Below are 17,619 nucleotides of genomic sequence, written 5' to 3'. Positions count from 1 at the left end.
GGTTGACTAGGATTTTTTCCACCCGAGGGATTCCCTTCTCTCGAGTGGATTTTATCCTTCGACATTGACTTGGACTTATTTTGGACGATGGTGATTATTACCCAGCTTGTAATTGGGCAGCAAGTTCCCAGCAGCTCTATTGTGATATTAGCATTTTTCTTCACATTTTGCACTTTATTTATGTTGTATAACTGTATGTCCTATATTTATACTTACTCTTATATGAGCTCTGATCTATTTAATAATCATTTTAATGTTTCTAATTAAAGAAAGAAAAATAAATACATTTTTCAAAAAAAACTTGTCTATGTATTACGTGTAGTGATCTGAGGGGTTGATTGAGGGACCGCCCCGAATACTGGTGGGATTGTGTTGTTTATAGTGGACTTGTTTATATCCGCTGGCTTGATTTCTGTGCCTTGTTTCTGGTTGTTTCCCCTCTTGCCAGCGATGTAGGGGGTACCCATCTATTGTATTGCTGTTCTAAGTGCAGTGAGTTCACTGCGTGGGTTTCTTTTTCCTCTTAACCTCATTGAAAGGTTCTTTGTTTTCCGTTTTTCTCTGGAATTGGTCTTGCTTCGAGTAAGATCTACAGGTGGCCAAACCATTTGGGATTTTCTCATATTGTAGTATTTTCTCTAATTATTGTTTATCTCTTAATTATCATTTCTTGTTGAGTTGTTTATTTTGTATTTTTTATTCTTTTTGGCTGAACATCTATTACCTTGACCATGGCTGCTTCAGACACTTACTCGTTTAGCGATGAACAACTAGCAGAAGCTATTCGTGTGCCATCTTTCTTTGAGTCATTAAACAAATCTACAGGGGAAGAATCTAATACGGGCGTTACCAGCGAAGGCATCCTTAAACTGAAAAAGAAGAAATTTAGGACCGAGATGCACGGGCACTTACTGACTGAATATCTCAAGAAAAACATTATACCACAGGGACTCCTAGTGAGGAACGAACCCTGTCTTTTTGTCGACGATTTAGAATATAAAACAGCTTTCTCTGGTGTAGGGACTAAATGCAGCCGAGACTGGATGCTATTAACCATCAACACGGCCCTCAAGAAAAGCATACTCGTCGGCAATGAAATTGATGAAGCTGAAGCCGTATTTGCCCTTGATACGACAATCCTTCATATCAAAGAAAAGCTTGACCTAATAGACAAGCATACTAAAGAGTTTATCAAACTTACTACTGCTAAAAAAATGGATAAACTCAAGAAAGACATTTCTACTTTTTCTAAGGAATCTGCCTACCGGTATCTGAGTCCCGATTATGCAGGTCCAGGCCTTTGGTATGATCCGTCTCATCCTAATCAGGGTCCGCAGCATTATAGAAAAAGAGTTACCTTTTCAGATAGTTCCTCAGACATGAGTGGTTCATTTCCTAACCAAAATACACGCGGCCCGAGAGGTCGCCAATGGAATAGAAGCTCACGTAGAGGGAGAAGAGGACGCCAAAATTGGCCTTACCAACAATACATGCAGATGCCCATGTTTGTACCCCAAGGCCCTTATCAGGCCTTTCCTCCCCCGAACCTCCCTTTTCCTCCCGCCGAAGTAGGACCTCCGCCTATAGAGAACATGTTTCAGACAAGGAAGAGGTCTTACCAACGTTAACTAACACATCGGCAGTTTACAACATCTCGAAACGGATACTTACCACAAACAAAACTGCAGTACTTGAGAAAGGTTTTTCTTTCATTCCTATGCGCAATCCAAGCCAGATGGACCTTGAATTAGAACTTCGGAGCTTTTTTAGAAAAATTTGGCTTAGAGACCATTTTGGCACAAACGGCTGTGATTTAGAAAACAACTATACTCCGTTCAGGCCCAAATCGACTTTTATGCCCACATCACAGATGGTCTCTAGCGAAACGATCACTTTTGAACGTGCCGTTCTTCGTGATTTCCATTCCATTTTCTCAGCACAGGCTAATCCCACTTCTAATCGATGTTATAACTTTTCTAAAAAAGAATGGTCCTGCTTGAAAGACCTTAAAAGAGACACTTCTATCATCATTAAACAGGCAGACAAAGGTGGAGGAGTGGTAGTCTGTGACGCAACTTTCTATGATTCAGAAGTACTTAGACAATTGGACAATGGGATCTTCTATCTTAAACTCAAGGGGGACACTACAGAGACTATACAAGGTGAAATCTTAGCCATGGTCACACGGGCTAAATATGCGGATATTCTTAGTACCAAAGAATTTTCATTTCTTACTGGTAAAGGAACAAGCATACATCTGTTCTATATCTTGTTAAAAATCCACAAGAATATATTAAATCCTCCAGGTAGACCGATAGTGTCTCTTTGTGGCTCTATCTTAGAACCTTTGGGAAAATACATTGATTATTTTCTCAAACCATTGGCAGCCAGTACACCGACCTATCTGGCCGATACCACCGATGCTATTGTCCATTTGGAAATCTTTCCGTTTGATCCAGACAAAAACTTGTTTATCACTCTTGATGTCGAATCCCTTTATTCGAATATCCCACAGTCAGAATCATTGCCCATTATTAAATGTTTCTTGGATCTCAGAGATGACCCGCAGTTGGTCCCAAGCAAATTCATTGTGGATCTCCTCCAAATTGCCCTGACCAAGAATTACTTTAGGTTTAAAGAAAGTTTCTACCTACAAGTCAAAGGTACCGCAATAGGTGCAGCATTTGCACCCAATTACGCGACCCTTTTTATGTGGGCTTTTGAGAAGGTCTCTATCTTTGATACCTCCAATCCCTTTTTGCCATCTATTCTTTTTTATAAAAGATATATAGATGATATCATAATTGTGTGGGACAAAACGACGGGAGATCATGAAGAATTCCTGACTTGGATTAACTCATTGAATGACCATCTCAAGTTTACCATGTTGGTGGACAGTGCGTCTATCTCTTTCCTGGATCTAATACTCAAACACCAGAATGGTGTTATCATTGTGGACCTTTTCCGTAAGACTACAGATCGAAATACTATCCTCCACTTTGATAGTTTTCACCCGCAGTCTTTAAGGGAAAGTATTCTGTACGGTCAATTTTTAAGGGCTAGGCGGAACTGTACCAACAAGAAAGATTTTATGTCCCAATCTAACATCATAGAAAACAGACTTTCCCAGCGAGGTTATCCAGGTCACATATTGCGACAGTCCCGTAAAAGGGCGAGATATCAACATCGCAAAGTCCTGTTGACTAAAAATATCCGCACCACCCAGAACCAGTCACCTATAGTCTGTGCCATGACCTACAACACCCACCATGCCAAAATCAAGAAGACTATTGCTAAGCATTGGCATTTACTTCAAATGAACATGCCCGATTTGGAACATCCCATGTATGCATTCAAAAAGGGCAGGAATTTGAAGAGCTGGCTATCTCAGGCAGATAGACTGCAGACCAGCCAGGCACCCAAAACCATCACTGAAATGTGGGGTATGGAAAGAGTTACTGGCAACTATTCCTGTGGCAATTGTTGTCAGTGCGGATCTACTACAGTGACCAACACTGTCACCATTAACCACAGAGTCTGGAAACTGAGGCATCACACTATGTGTAATTCTAAAAACGTGATTTACGTGATTATGTGTTCATGTGATAAATCGTATATAGGAAAAACCTCTAGACCTATTAAACTGAGAATCTCTGAGTACAAGTCTAGAATCAGGACTCGCAATCTTTCTTCTCCCTTAGTTGCTCATTTTGTTGAGCACCAACATGACTGTGAAAACTTACGTTGGTGGTGTCTTGAAAGAGTTACGGGACCAGACCATTATGCCATAGACCCGAATTTGTCCCGAAGGGAACAGTGGTGGATATTTAACACCCAAAGCCATATACTGGGCCTGAATGCCCATGAAGAATGGCATGCGCTATTTCAATAGATCCTCTATGTCGTGACGTCTTTTGGACTCACCTTTATAGGCTTTGGTTATTCCTGGTGCCTTCGATACGGCTTTCAGGTGTTATTAGCCTGTTGCATTCCATTGTTAATCATTCTAGGTGTTATATCTACCTCTATACTGGTAGAGATCTACCACTGCATGGGGTGCATTATAACCTATTTTTTCCTTTATTTTTATTTTTCCTTTGTTGTCTTGACCCCATTGTGGAACGGGTAACGCTGGGCCGCCTGTATACCTTCAGGGGGTGTGGTTACATCCATTCGGCTCCCTTCCATTGCACGGTACGTGGCCTGAGATTATACGTGCCTTTCTGTGTCAATAGTCACGTCCACTAGAGACGTTGTAGACGGCAGTCCTGATACGCCCATTGACGTATTTAACCCCGGACAAATGCCAACACAGGAAGTTTGGTTACCGACTTCCTGGTTTGGTGTCTATGGCCTTTGCTGTTGAGGTAAGTAACTTTGAACGGGTAGCTAGGCGGAATCTTTCACGCTTTTGGCTTTGTTTTATTTCTCATTTTCAAGATTAGGTAAAACATCTATATAGATTTACCTATATGTTGGGACCTTGTAGTACTGCTACTTAGACTATACAACAGACACACAGATCCTGTTTGGACTGATGTAAGTTCAGTTTTTTCATGAACTTTCAGATTATGCTTCATGACTTGATTCCATACAGCGCAGTGTTGCATTCTATGTATGTGATGCTTTGGGACATTACAGATGTCTTACTAGTTTGTTGTACTTTCTATTGCTCCACAGACTTCGCCTGTCCTTTAATGACATTTGGAGATTCACCCTTCTGGGGAACCTTCGGACATCCGATTCTGTACATGTAGTTGAGGTCGTTCTACACATTAAGGAATCATCTGTTGATGGTTCTTGATTGACAGATCTGGGCTTGATCAATGGTGAGCATAATGACAACTATGATGTTGGTTCTATCCTTCTTCTTTGGGTGCAGGATCTTCCTTTATTTATTTTTATGGATACCACTGCATCACTCATTTGTTTCTTTCACTTTAATTCTCAATTTCTTTTAATTTATCTTCATCATATGGGCAGTCCCATTTTTGGGCTCCTCTTTTCTATACATATGTATTTTTTTTGTATGTTTATTTCATTAGAGTTATATTTATCTATTTTTCTACTTCTGGTTTTCTCTTTGGCTGCTTGTATCTTGCTCGAATCTGTTAACCAGAGAAATTCATGACCAATTTGTGGCCTTCTTTTCTCTCATTTTTTTACAGATCTAATTCAATTGTGATTTGTTTTGGTGTGGCCGGATCGCTATTTCCTGGACTTTTTTGTCAGGCTTCTGGGCCCACACCAAAAAGGGTCTGAGATCATGGTAATTAGATTTTCTCCCCTACTAGCCACTATACACGTCCCAACCCAGTGTTGGGGACCGGGACCTTCATCGGGATCCTCAGATCACTTGTTTTTATGGTCATTATGTATGAATGATTGTGCAGCCTATATGAAAGGCTGCTTTGATGTTAGCATCACTATTTTCTCGTTTCTTTTTCTTTATTTCACTGTTTGGAGAACATACATTTTTAGTGTCTCTTTTTAATTTATAACATTTGTGTAGGTAATTTCAAGACATAGATGAATCTTCATGAATGTTTATACGGGAATGCTACGTCCTGACGAAGATGGACATCATCTGTAATCCAGCTAGATGTGTTTTCCATCGAAACTACCTGGTTTAAGGCGCCATGCTCACGATACTGTTTTACGTATTTGTGGTTTATTTCGCATGTCACCTTAGTAGTTGACGTATAGCATCCCATGTTAGACTTTTTAGAGTATGGGTTTATGAATATCATTTTTGTGAAGACCTTTCAGTTTCTTGTCTATTGCAATGTTTAAACTGCTAGATTCGGAACTAACAACTTTTTTTGCTGCACTATCAGGATTTAATCCATCTTCGAATTCATTTTGAAACCATCCTGACTATATTCGGTTGACTAGGATTTTTTCCACCCGAGGGATTCCCTTCTCTCGAGTGGATTTTATCCTTCGACATTGACTTGGACTTATTTTGGACGATGGTGATTATTACCCAGCTTGTAATTGGGCAGCAAGTTCCCAGCAGCTCTATTGTGATATTAGCATTTTTCTTCACATTTTGCACTTTATTTATGTTGTATAACTGTATGTCCTATATTTACACTTACTCTTATATGAGCTCGGATCTATTTAATAATCATTTTAATGTTTCTAATTAAATAAAGAAAAATAATACATTTTTCAAAAAAAACTTGTCTATGTATTACGTGTAGTGATCTGAGGGGTTGATTGAGGGACCGCCCCGAATACTGGTGGGATTGTGTTGTTTATAGTGGACTTGTTTATATCCGCTGGCTTGATTTCTGTGCCTTGGGACTGATAGGCAAGGTCATAGATATCCAGATACTGGCGCATACAGTCTCAGACCACTCCCCAGTGACGACGCAGATTAAGCTCGGGATGGACTCACCCACCCGCTCTGCCTGGAGCTTCAAATCAGAGGTACTATGCAATATTGTGTTTAAAGCTGAGATTCTATCTGATATAAATACTTTCTTTTACTGCAATAAACAGCACGACACAACCGACGGAATTCGTTGGGAGGCCTTTAAGGTGTACATCAGAGGCATGTGTATCTGAAGAGAAGCAGGAGTACTAAAGGTCATAAAACACAATTTACACCGCTCTGAATCTAGATTCAAGGAGCTAGAGTGCGAATGTTCCATATGATCTACCCCAGCAAAGTTGGAACAGATAAGATCGGAGCTGGAAATCTTTGAATCCCATGCCATGAGAGAAGTACAGTATTACACACACCCACTAGCAGCACAGAAATATGGAGAGGGGGACAGACCAGGGAGAACCCTATCCAGGCTGGGGCACACCGAAGGGGGCGGGACCAGGATTGATAGCATCATAGACGCGAGGGGCGCGCAACACTGGTCTGACCAGCAAATCCTTGACACCTTCTCGGAATTTTACGCTGCCTTATATGCGCCCCAACATGAACACCCCGCCCAAGACATAAGTGAACTCTTGGACCAAATCCCTATGACCTATATCTCCCAAACCACTAGAGAACAACTTGACACTCTGATCACTCTTGGTGAGATAGTTAAAGCCATCACAGATCTCCCAAAAGGCAAGGCCCTGTTGCCAGACGGTCTCACCTCAGAATATTTCAGGAACATGTAGCCCTCCTAGCGCCGAAGCTACTTGAAGTTTGGGCTGAATCACTCCACCTATCCAATCTGCCCCAATCCCTAAGGGAGGCTCACATAACGGTCCTTCCAACCCTGCAACAAGTGTGGGTCCTAAAAGCCCCTAAAACTTATAAACACAAACACAAAAAAATGTGCTAAGGTAATCGCAAGCAGATTCCTTCCAATTATGCCACACCTTGTTCATGAAGACCAAAGCGGCTTCGTCCACGGTCGCTCAACAGCCCTCAATATCCGACAGCTCTTCAATGTAATGTCCATAATTGATCAAAAAGCTGACGCGGTTGCGGTCACACTGGACGCCAGAAGGCATTTGACATGGTCTCCTGGCAATATATGTGGGCAGTCTTGGAGAAAATGGGGGTTGGCCCAAATATGATATCCTACATTAAACTATTATACACAGTTCTTGTAGCTAAAGGTCTGGTCAATTCCGTAATGTCCTCATCCCTCACGCTGCCCAGGGGCACTTCTCAGGGCTGGCCATTCTCCCCTATTCTATTTGCACTGGACATCGAGCCAATAGCCGATAATGTCAGAGCTCACCATGCCTGCAAGGCATACACCTACAGGATACACCAGAAATAACATCGCTATATGCTGATGACCTACTGCTCTTCACTAGGAACCCATCTACACATCTAGACCCTATTATCCGCAACATAACGAAAATAGGCACATTCTCAGGCTTCACAATCAACTACTCTAAATTGAAGATATTCCCACTCACAGATGCAACTCAATGGCCGACATGTGGATTCCCTCTCCGCTGGTCCTCAGGCGGTATCAAATATCTGGGGGTTCAAGTGTCACTATCTAGATCCTCCTTGCTGGCTGACAACTATACTGCTACAGCGCAGCTCATAGAATCGAAAAAATAGCAAGATGGCGCAATCTCCAACTCTCTTTGACGGGCAAACTCTCACTAATAAAGATGATAGTGGTACCCAAACTCCTTTACATTTTCGCTAATGTACCGATTTGGCCTGGCAAGCAATACTGAAAAGCTGCATTCTATGTGCACCCAATTCCTCTGGCATTCTGCGCGGTCCATAAGAAGTGGCAGCATAAGACCCTCCCCTACGGGAAAGTGGGCTCCACGGCCTCTGATCTAACTCGATACTGGATTGCCGCACAAGCCCAACACGCTACACACTCATACAAGCATCCAACTGCTCCTCCTCACGTGAAGCTTGAAAAACTAGCAGTCGAGGGAGTAAATGTCTTGTCCCTAATTCTCCACCATACATACTGCATGGATGCCCCGTCAGACCCCATGGCTACCACAATCATGGCATGGAGCCGCTTACTACACTCCCAGCCTGAGCACCGGCCATACTACAAACTACATACTACAAATGGCTACCCATCTGGCAATTCCCAGGTCTTACCCCCACTCACGACAAACTCCTTTCATGGCACTTGCTAGACCTGGGATAGTAAATTCATTACCCCTCAAACATGGCGCCCGGGCCACTCGGGATCAGCACTAGAGCTGTTGCAATACTTCAGATTAAGAGCTGCAGTCCGCCATATGTGGCCATGCTACCCAAATAAGCCCCCAGACTCACCGAGATTCAGTACATAGCCTACTCAGCTAACAGCAGGGGCATAACCGCCCCTCTATACAAGATACTGCTGGAAAAATGCAAGGACGCACCCTCCAGCCCACGCGACGAGCGGGCGGAGGAGCTGGGCCTGGAAATCACTGATGGTACATGGAGGAAAATGTGTCTACACACACGTAAGGTCTTTCTTAACTTTAGACTCTGCTGCATGCAATATAAACTCTTCAACCGACTGTACTACACACCATACAAGGTGGCGAAATTCGCACGCAATCAGATACACACTTGTCCTAGATGCAGACCCAAAAACGCTGACCAGATACACATGTTCTAGTCCTGCAATGCGCTCGGCGCGTTCTGGAAAGCAGTGACTGATGCCCTCTCAGAAACAGTCGGGACCGCAGTAGGCCCAGATCCGTTAGCCATACTGTTTGGGATGTGGAATTGGGATGAAGTGAAGAAAATGTCTACATTTTTTGATGTGAGTGCCATGGTTGCCAAAAAATGCATATTGCAATGTTGGAAACACCGCCCCTCACCCCCCTACATTTGAGATGTGGTTGAATACTCTCACATGGACGCAGACTTGTGAAGAGGAATATATCAATTCCCTTCAACACATTCCCGCCCTACAAATGTGTGGACAGATTCTTGCAGCTATCTCAATAACGAAGAAGATATAGAACCGGACTCATCTCCCCCGTCAGGTATACAAGACAAATGTTGACCCCGTACTGTGGAAAAAAAAAAACCTGGCTAACAGCCCATCCCACTAAATACTTCTCAAATGCACTGTAAGATCTGAATATAAGATTGTAACTGTTTATGTACTGTGATGTGTACCTGCCACTACTGCTTGCCAATAAAGAAAAGTTAAAAAAAAAAAAAGCAAGGGATATGTGTGCTGTCCCAATACGTATTTTGAAAGGAAACATGGCCTCCATCAGAAATCCAAAGTGTAATGAGATGCGTAAAGAAGATGGATAGCAAAGTGAAATAGATAGGTGGAGTGCTAAATACCGTCTGGCCCAAGACACTCTGGACCCAAAAAACATGTTCTTAATATCGCTTCAGAGTGAGAGCTTCTTTTGTGCGTTTCTGTTGGTTTATATAGTAATTGCATATCTACCGTGTAAAATGTGGTGAAACACCATACAGGGTATCTTTATTAGGGTTCATGTTAGACCAACAGGAGAGGTGGATGCATTTTAGCTCATAGAATATTGAGTGATGCACACTCATGGCACAAATGCATGGAGCTGGTGATAAAGCAACAGACATACTTAGGAGGGCAGTAACCCTACAATCTCCCATTTCACCACACAGGCTGTGTCTAGAACACCTGAAACCAGGATTGCATGCATTTCAGGTGAACTTTTGATCGCCTCTCAGTTTCATTTTCTGTGAAAATTAAGTTCAGGCAAGCTGACACATTTTCAAAAAATGCATTTGTTCCTTTCTATTATAATTCCGTCTCGCTGATGGCGCTTGAATCTAAACTGCCAACATTACTACAAAACATGTTCAAATAGAAGGGATCATTTTCCCTGCACAAATCTGACAATGCCATTTTAGCTGTTCACAAGAAATGTGCGTGTAGCAGAAAGAACAACTCCACAGAGCCAAATAGCAAAAGAACCACAAGCGAGAGTGAGAAAAGGCAAAACAGCAGCAAGTGCAAGAGCAAGAGACGCATTGACCAATCTAAATCCCTAGGGGACTGGCAGTGTTGGCCGCAACTGAGAATATAAAATAATAGGCCACGTGGGTCATGGACACACTGGCAGGCGTCAGTGGTCCTTTTGAAGAGCCCTTACTTCTGCACAGTTAAAGGCCTGGTAGCTTTGACACCAGGTAGTTCTCCTGTCGCAGCAGTCTGTTGGGAACTGTTGAGGCTAATATGTAATGACTACTGGGTCAGCAGGCATACAGAAAATCCATCTAAAGGAAAGTTATTTCAACATTTCATTTGCATAGGATAACTTTCCTACGACAGCCAGCATGTGCATTACCTCACCTTAACTGCCCAAGCTGATTACTTACCTCCCATGTCACAGTGCAAGAAGCGCCCTTGAATGCAGCAGAGAGAATAACAGAACTGTGGCTAAGCGTCAAAGTATATTATAAGTGTTTTTTATTGCTGACTGACTGTGCTTCATTCATGCTAGTTAGTGTTGTGTCCCACTCTCACTGCACCGGAGCGGGACACACAGTGCACCAGGTTCACCCGGGCAGACAAGAGGGCTGCGAACACGGTTCTACGTTATTTTGCCGTGGGATTTTTCGTCGCAGGACATTTCATCGCCGTTTTTTTTTGTTTTTTTTGGGGGGGGTTTACCCACCCATACCCACCCATACCCACCCATACCCCCCTTTTTTTTTTAATTATTCCCTTTCACCCACAAATATTTATTTCATTTTTAACCCCCCCCAAAAAAAATAAAAACGAAAAATCCTGCAGCAAAAGAACGGTATACTGCGATCACGCTGCCTGTCGCCCAGCAGGGGGCACCCTGCGTGTGCAGGGATCACCCGACCTGGTACCACTAATGGGGTGACCAGGCTGACATCTCTGGACAGGGGGCAACCGGTCATACCATGAGGACACAGTCTCTGTTAGGGTTTGCGGGCACCCGGGTGGACACCAAGGACGGCGACAGAGTTGTCCAGCAGGGCCACCGGCACCTAGTTGCAGAGTTACCCGGCAAGGACTCTGGGACCACAGGGCTGCAGAGTTGCCCATAAGGGACTCTGCCTTAGTGGAGGGTCCTGCAGCAGCAGGCCGGCATCGCGCTGCAGTACAGACACACACAGCAAGCAGGGCACCATTTGCATCTACTGACGAGCAGGAAACGGCCCATCTCTTTTATTATCTTGTTGTCACATGGTCACAACATGTGACCTTTGTACGAGCCCTGAGGGGGACCATTCTCCCAGGAGGGGTGGCACACCACACTCCTCCTTTTCCATAACGAACAAACAAATGAGAAACACCACTGGACATTAAATAAATTAACAGTAAAAAACGGTAATGCTTGGAATCCAGGTGCAAATAATATTCACGTGCATAGGATATCAGGTTGGGACAAACGCAGCCTCAGAAAACATAACACTTCTACTGAGCATGCGTACACATTTGGGGTTACAGTCAGGGTTAGTGGATTGCTGGTGACATGTTGGGAATTCCACGTATAAGCACACCCTTTATTAAACTGGGTGAGTGGAACTTGAATCAATGAATTACACCATCGTTAGCACCTGGCACCACTTAAAGCATGTCGACAATACGGAGTATCACAGCTTCACATCGCAATTTGGCCTGGCCCATTTTAAGCATGTCCAGGGTCTCCAGGCTCCCAGCCTTCATAGTGATGGATACTTAGTCCATATTGAGCAATTGCGGGGCTGCAGGAGACCAGTCCAACTTCCGGTAGTATCTGTTCAGGACAGTTCAGTTCCCAGTTCAAGGGCCGGCAAAGCTGCACCTGGGGGCACCAGAGGCCACATCCCCTTGGTCCATGGATGGTGGGGACAGGCAGCAACACTGGTGGCCTTGTGACAGGTCACTCATTTCCCACCCCCTGCCAGGCGGGGCACGGTAGGCATAGGAGAGCACACAAGCACTCCGCAGAGCTGCAACCCTCATATTCTTCTGCATTAGGGCATGTGCCGGATCAGTTCGTCCTTACTTTTCTGCGCCCAGAGCACCCCACAGGCACCGTTCCTTCTCTTTGTCCCCCACTCCTAATCCTGGCATGTGAGAGGATAACCACCCTTGCCCCGGGATCACTGCTGCAGGGACCGCCGGCCTGGCCGAGTGCCAGCAGGCACTGCTCACTACTTTTTTTTCTTTGGCAGTCACTACTGGTTGGCCAATGAATGCAGGGGTAGCAGCACCATGGTAGGTGGAGTCATGCACGGTCTCTGGCATGGGGCCCGCTCCTGTATGGTGAGCACGGGCCGTCACACACGTTCTTGGGGCATAGATTTATTTTCATGCTCCGACATGGAGCGTGTCAATCTTCATGGCCGGCTGATCCAGCACCTGCAGGCAAAAGTCATCCACGCAGTGCAGACCTCTTAGCACTTCTACCACTCACCGCATGTGGGCATGGGATCTCCCTGTACCTGCTGGCAAGATGCGGGGCTGGCCGCCGTGCCGAGTACACGCCCTCTTACCTTTGTTGGGCTGATGCACAGCTCTGCTTTCCTCCTCTCATCCCCGCAGTGGCAGGAAACTTCTGATGTACTTTGCCATCTGGCCCCGGAACACTCCGGGTGGAGCGCCAAGCACGAAGTGCTGTATTTTACATTCTCCTCCAATATGGAGCGTATAGGCAACCACCACCTGCGAGTCCCGGGTCTGCTGGAGACCACCGCAGGGCTTCTCCTGACCTCCTTGCCACTCATTTGGTGTCGTAGATGTGGCTCACCACCGGTCGGGCCCGTGATCTTTCAGGATCCTCTAGTGCATACCGCAGGCACACACCGCTGCTTGCAGGGGGGGCTCACACCCACTGTCCTCACTGGTTTCGACATGGACCTTTGCATGCGCTACCATCCTGCTGTCTCCTTCAACAATGCGGCCAGGACTGCTTCATGACCTGACCTACGCACTAACAATCAGCTTCACCGCCGGGCAGCCTGGGGTCTTTTCTGGGACTCTGATGGGGCTGCAAGCTGCGGTCACCGGGACTGGGCCACACTTCCCTTAACGCAGCAAAGACCGCCACACTCCTCTCCTCTTTGTGGCAGACACCGCCTTTTCACAGCACAGTGCACGGGGGCCCGAACATCCTCATTGTCAATGTTGTGTCCTGTTCTCGGGGCACAGGAGCAGGACACAATGTGCGCCGGGATCACACAGGCAGACAGGAGGGCTGCGATCACGCAGCCCATCACAGAGCAGGGGGCACCCAGACCCGTCCCGGTACCAATACTTGGGTCACCCAGCCGACATCTCTGGACAGGGGGCACCCGTCAGACCATGAGCACACAATCTCTGTTAGCGCCAGGGAAATCCAGGCGGACACCAAGGACAGCGACAAAGTGCCCCAGAAAGGGCACTGGCACTTAGTTGCAGAGTTGCATGAAAGGGACTCTGGGACCACGGGTCTGCAGAGTTGCCCATCAGGGACTCTGCCTGACTGGAGGGTCCTGCAGCAGAAAGCCCTCCTCCTGCTATGCAGCACCAGCACCGTGCTGCAGTACAGACACACAGCAGGCAGGGCTCCAGTTACATCCACTGACAAGCCAGAAATGACCCATCTCTTTTATTAACTTGCTGTCACATGTTAACAACATGTGACCTTGGCTGGAGCCTTCGAGGGACCATTCTCCCAGGGTGGCTGGCACAACACAGTTAGAAGCCAGGTATATTCAAACTCAACAGAGAAAAAGCATTGTCAAAGCCAATACGTTTGCCATTTGCACTTGTTCACTGAAGTTCACATTTATAGGCAAGAATGTGTGTAGGCAGCTCAAGGAACACACCAGCTGAAGGGCAGCTCACCACGTTACTTATCATGTAAGCTGTTTGTCTCTTCTTGCTGATTAAATACTTCTAACATTATAAATCAGCAGCGGAAGCACAAAGCCTGCCATGAAGATCCATAAGATGCTTTTGATCTCTGTAACACGCAGCAGGGGCACATCTATAATTTTTAAATATTCCTTCAACGCCCAATTGCTAAAGGCTATAAATTAGGAGTGTACCAAATAGCACAATGAACAGTCAGCCGACGAGCACCTAATAGTTCATCAAGCATTCGGCTGAAGCCAAATAGTTGCTTTATTTAATAAATCATCATCTTCCAAATTTGAAAAATACAAATGTTTAAACGAAATAAACGCTTTATCATCTATTGCTCTTTATTTTAATTGAGATTTCATCCTCAATTAAAGCACACAAGCCAGAAAAGAATGAAGATGAACCCAAAGCAGGCACCACATGTACGAGAGGGTGTTGCATTTGCAAAACTAGAGCTACTTAAAATGTTAGGTGGCAATGACCAAAATAGATACTGCAATTTGGAGTTGCCATTGCAAATTACACACATTGGAATCAGTTGCAGGTTGCAAGATAGCGTAGGTGGAAAGTGTGATACAAATCTTCTTTGCAGTTCACATAGACATGTATAAATGGCTTCTGTAGGCTCATATAGGTCACAGGTCGGGGATACATGTGAAGTGAGTCAACCCCATCTTCCAACTAGCCACCCTCATAGGCCAAACGAGACAGAGGGTTGTCCCGGAGAGGCTGGTATCATTTGGAGCAACAGTAATTGAACTTAGGAAAGTCTGACTTATGACTGAATCTGCCTAAACTCTTCAAGCTCATGTCACAATTTATTAGGGAGTCACTCTCAACTTTAAGGAATGTCAAATAATAATAGCAACAAAAATATCAGACACCCACCCCATGGCACTACACAATTTCAAATTGCTTGCACCAATTGACATACTTGTATTTCTAATGAACTTACAGATACTACTACACACAGTTAAAATGTAGAGACTGTGCATGAAAACACACACAGAGGATTTCTTACACATCAACATTTATAAAATTTGAACCGCCTACAGTGATTGCTTGGGTTATGACAAGGATCTTCATTCTCAGCAAACCCCACCCCCAGGCAACAGTTATATATGACACCTTAATTTGAAGGCAAGGTACAGGGAGTGGAAATACAGTGGCAAAATTGTTTTGGCTTTTTATTAAAAGGCAGGGTTTGACAAATAGACACAATGAAAACACTGTTTGGGGTTTTTTAATTGAAAGGCAAAGTCAGGAAAGGAACTCCGTGGGAAAAACGGTTTGACTTTTTATTCGTATGAAATGCAGGGCTTTGGGAAAATCGTTTTGGGATGCAAGTAAATATACTGGAAATTTTGTTTTGCACACTCTACATTCAATTGAATGGCAGCGTATTAGGGTTACTTGGGATTATCGACACCCCCTTTCTGTACCAAAGACAGGGATTTCAGAAAGGCAGAGTCACCCAAGTACTTTATTGTCTATAGCGGCTCTAACACACTGAGCATGAACTTAGTTAGTTTTGAACTCTAACAACACTCATCCTGTGATTTTCTGCATGGGAATTCATTGATTTAAATTAATTAAATGCGCTAAGGACCTACACAGCTCCCCCCCCCACAAATTAATGGAAAGGATTAAGGCAGGCAGTTCCCAACACATTTCAATTTAAATGTATATGGTGATTTTCTATAGTAGAATACATTTGAGTTGGATTTAATAAAATGTGCCAAGGGTCTCCCCAGTTCCATCCCCACTACCCGCTATGTGAGATGGAGATTAAGGCTGACAGGTTGACCCCACAATTTTATTGGCATTTGGATTAATCTACTTACATGGGAGGCCTTGGTTATGGGGCATCCAGGGAAACAGCAGGGATCCTCTGAGAACAGATCTGGTCACAGGCTTCAGTCAATGGTAGTCCCCAACACCCGGACTTCCTCTGGCTCCTGAAATGGCAGGCCCAGCTAGCTACTAGATTTCCCAGTCTCAGTCTTTCCTGCAATGTTAAAGGCCTTCGTAGCTCTTCCATCTCTCTGGTAGTTCTTTGCAAGAGTCCAGAAGCAGACTCCTCCAGCAATAGAGTGGGAAAGTCAAGGGAAAAATCAAACGTCCAAAGAAAAGTCCCAAGAGTCGAAAAGTCAAAGAAAGATCCCTGTCAGATTGAAAACTGATCTTTTATAGGGCTGGTGACACTCTAATATTATTATAAATCCCATGCTATGGATTGGCCAGCTCTCTCCCTCCCCCAATACGTCCATCGCCTGCTGATAGGACAAGGAGTCAGGGGATGTGAATGATGGAGGCTGAGGGAGGACAAATATTCATCATCCAAAAATAACAAGTGGGTTTAACCTCTTCAGTGTCCCTCAAATCTAACAACATGGCAGCTACCCTAATTTTTCAGATACTGTAGGCACATATATATTTTTTAGTTCTAGATTTTATGGAGAGTCAGAAAACACTAATCATATCTCGGCACGCTCTTCCTGGGAGAAGCTACAATTTTGATTGATTTATTTCTGAGCCGAACTAGTCACAAATCTGCCTCTTCCTGATTCAAACCTTACTTCCATAACCTATCATCACACCAACTTTCTATTTGCTCCAAATAATCGGAAGGCCAGAATCATAATTGTCTTCATAACTTAAATTGTATACATCACACAGGATTCATATTTACATGGTACCACCAGGCTTTTTATCCCCTTTAATATGGATCACACTGGGACATACGATTCTCTTTTAATTAAAGAAAAGGTGGCCCAATATTAATCATATGGCAAGGTATTAGAAGTCCCCACCTATTCCTAAATTGCATTGGTACATCGTCACCTGACCCGAATATCTGCTTATCAGCAATCAGTTTCATACACAATGTTTAATCATCCAGTAGTTGCTCCGAAGCAATTTTTTGAGGTCCACTTAGCCCTGAAAAGGGAATTTCTGTTGGCCACTAATGCACAGTGGGGATGCCTGACCTGAAAGGTCATTTCTCCTGGCTGTGTTATCTGCAACTCCCACAATTTTGATCTAATTCTCTGTTAATTCTTTGTACTTATAACTGAACCAGGTCTGCTTTTCCTGTTGGGACCAGCCCACAGGTCTTGAGGTCAAAGTCTCTTAGGCACAGACCTTTCAGTTCAGTGGGAAAAACACCAGCTGCATCCATACTTCAGAAAATACAGCTTTAAATCCACAAGATGTGCTTACATGTAACATTTAGCATTATATCTGGGCATTTTGTTTAAAATGCAATCTTTCTTGACAGACGGTTTGGACAGATACAAGTTCACTTTTAGGTATTATTCACACATAGGCCCCAGTTACATCGAAAAATCATACAAGTGGGCCTTTC

General features: G+C 44.3%; 1 protein-coding gene across 2 annotated transcripts in view; it reads right to left on the bottom strand.

The window, feature by feature from the left end:
• Nucleotides 1-17,619, bottom strand: part of SYT9 (synaptotagmin 9) — a 1,403,218-nt gene that overhangs the window by 1,061,365 nt on the left and 324,234 nt on the right. The gene's annotated exons all lie outside the window — the stretch shown is intronic.

This window comes from Ambystoma mexicanum, chromosome 11, assembly GCF_040938575.1.
Source record: "Ambystoma mexicanum isolate Mex_15411 chromosome 11, UKY_AmexF1_1, whole genome shotgun sequence".
NCBI classification, from domain to species: Eukaryota; Metazoa; Chordata; class Amphibia; order Caudata; family Ambystomatidae; genus Ambystoma; species Ambystoma mexicanum.
Note: the sequence above shows the minus strand (reverse complement) of the source record. Positions and strands in the feature narration are given on the sequence as shown.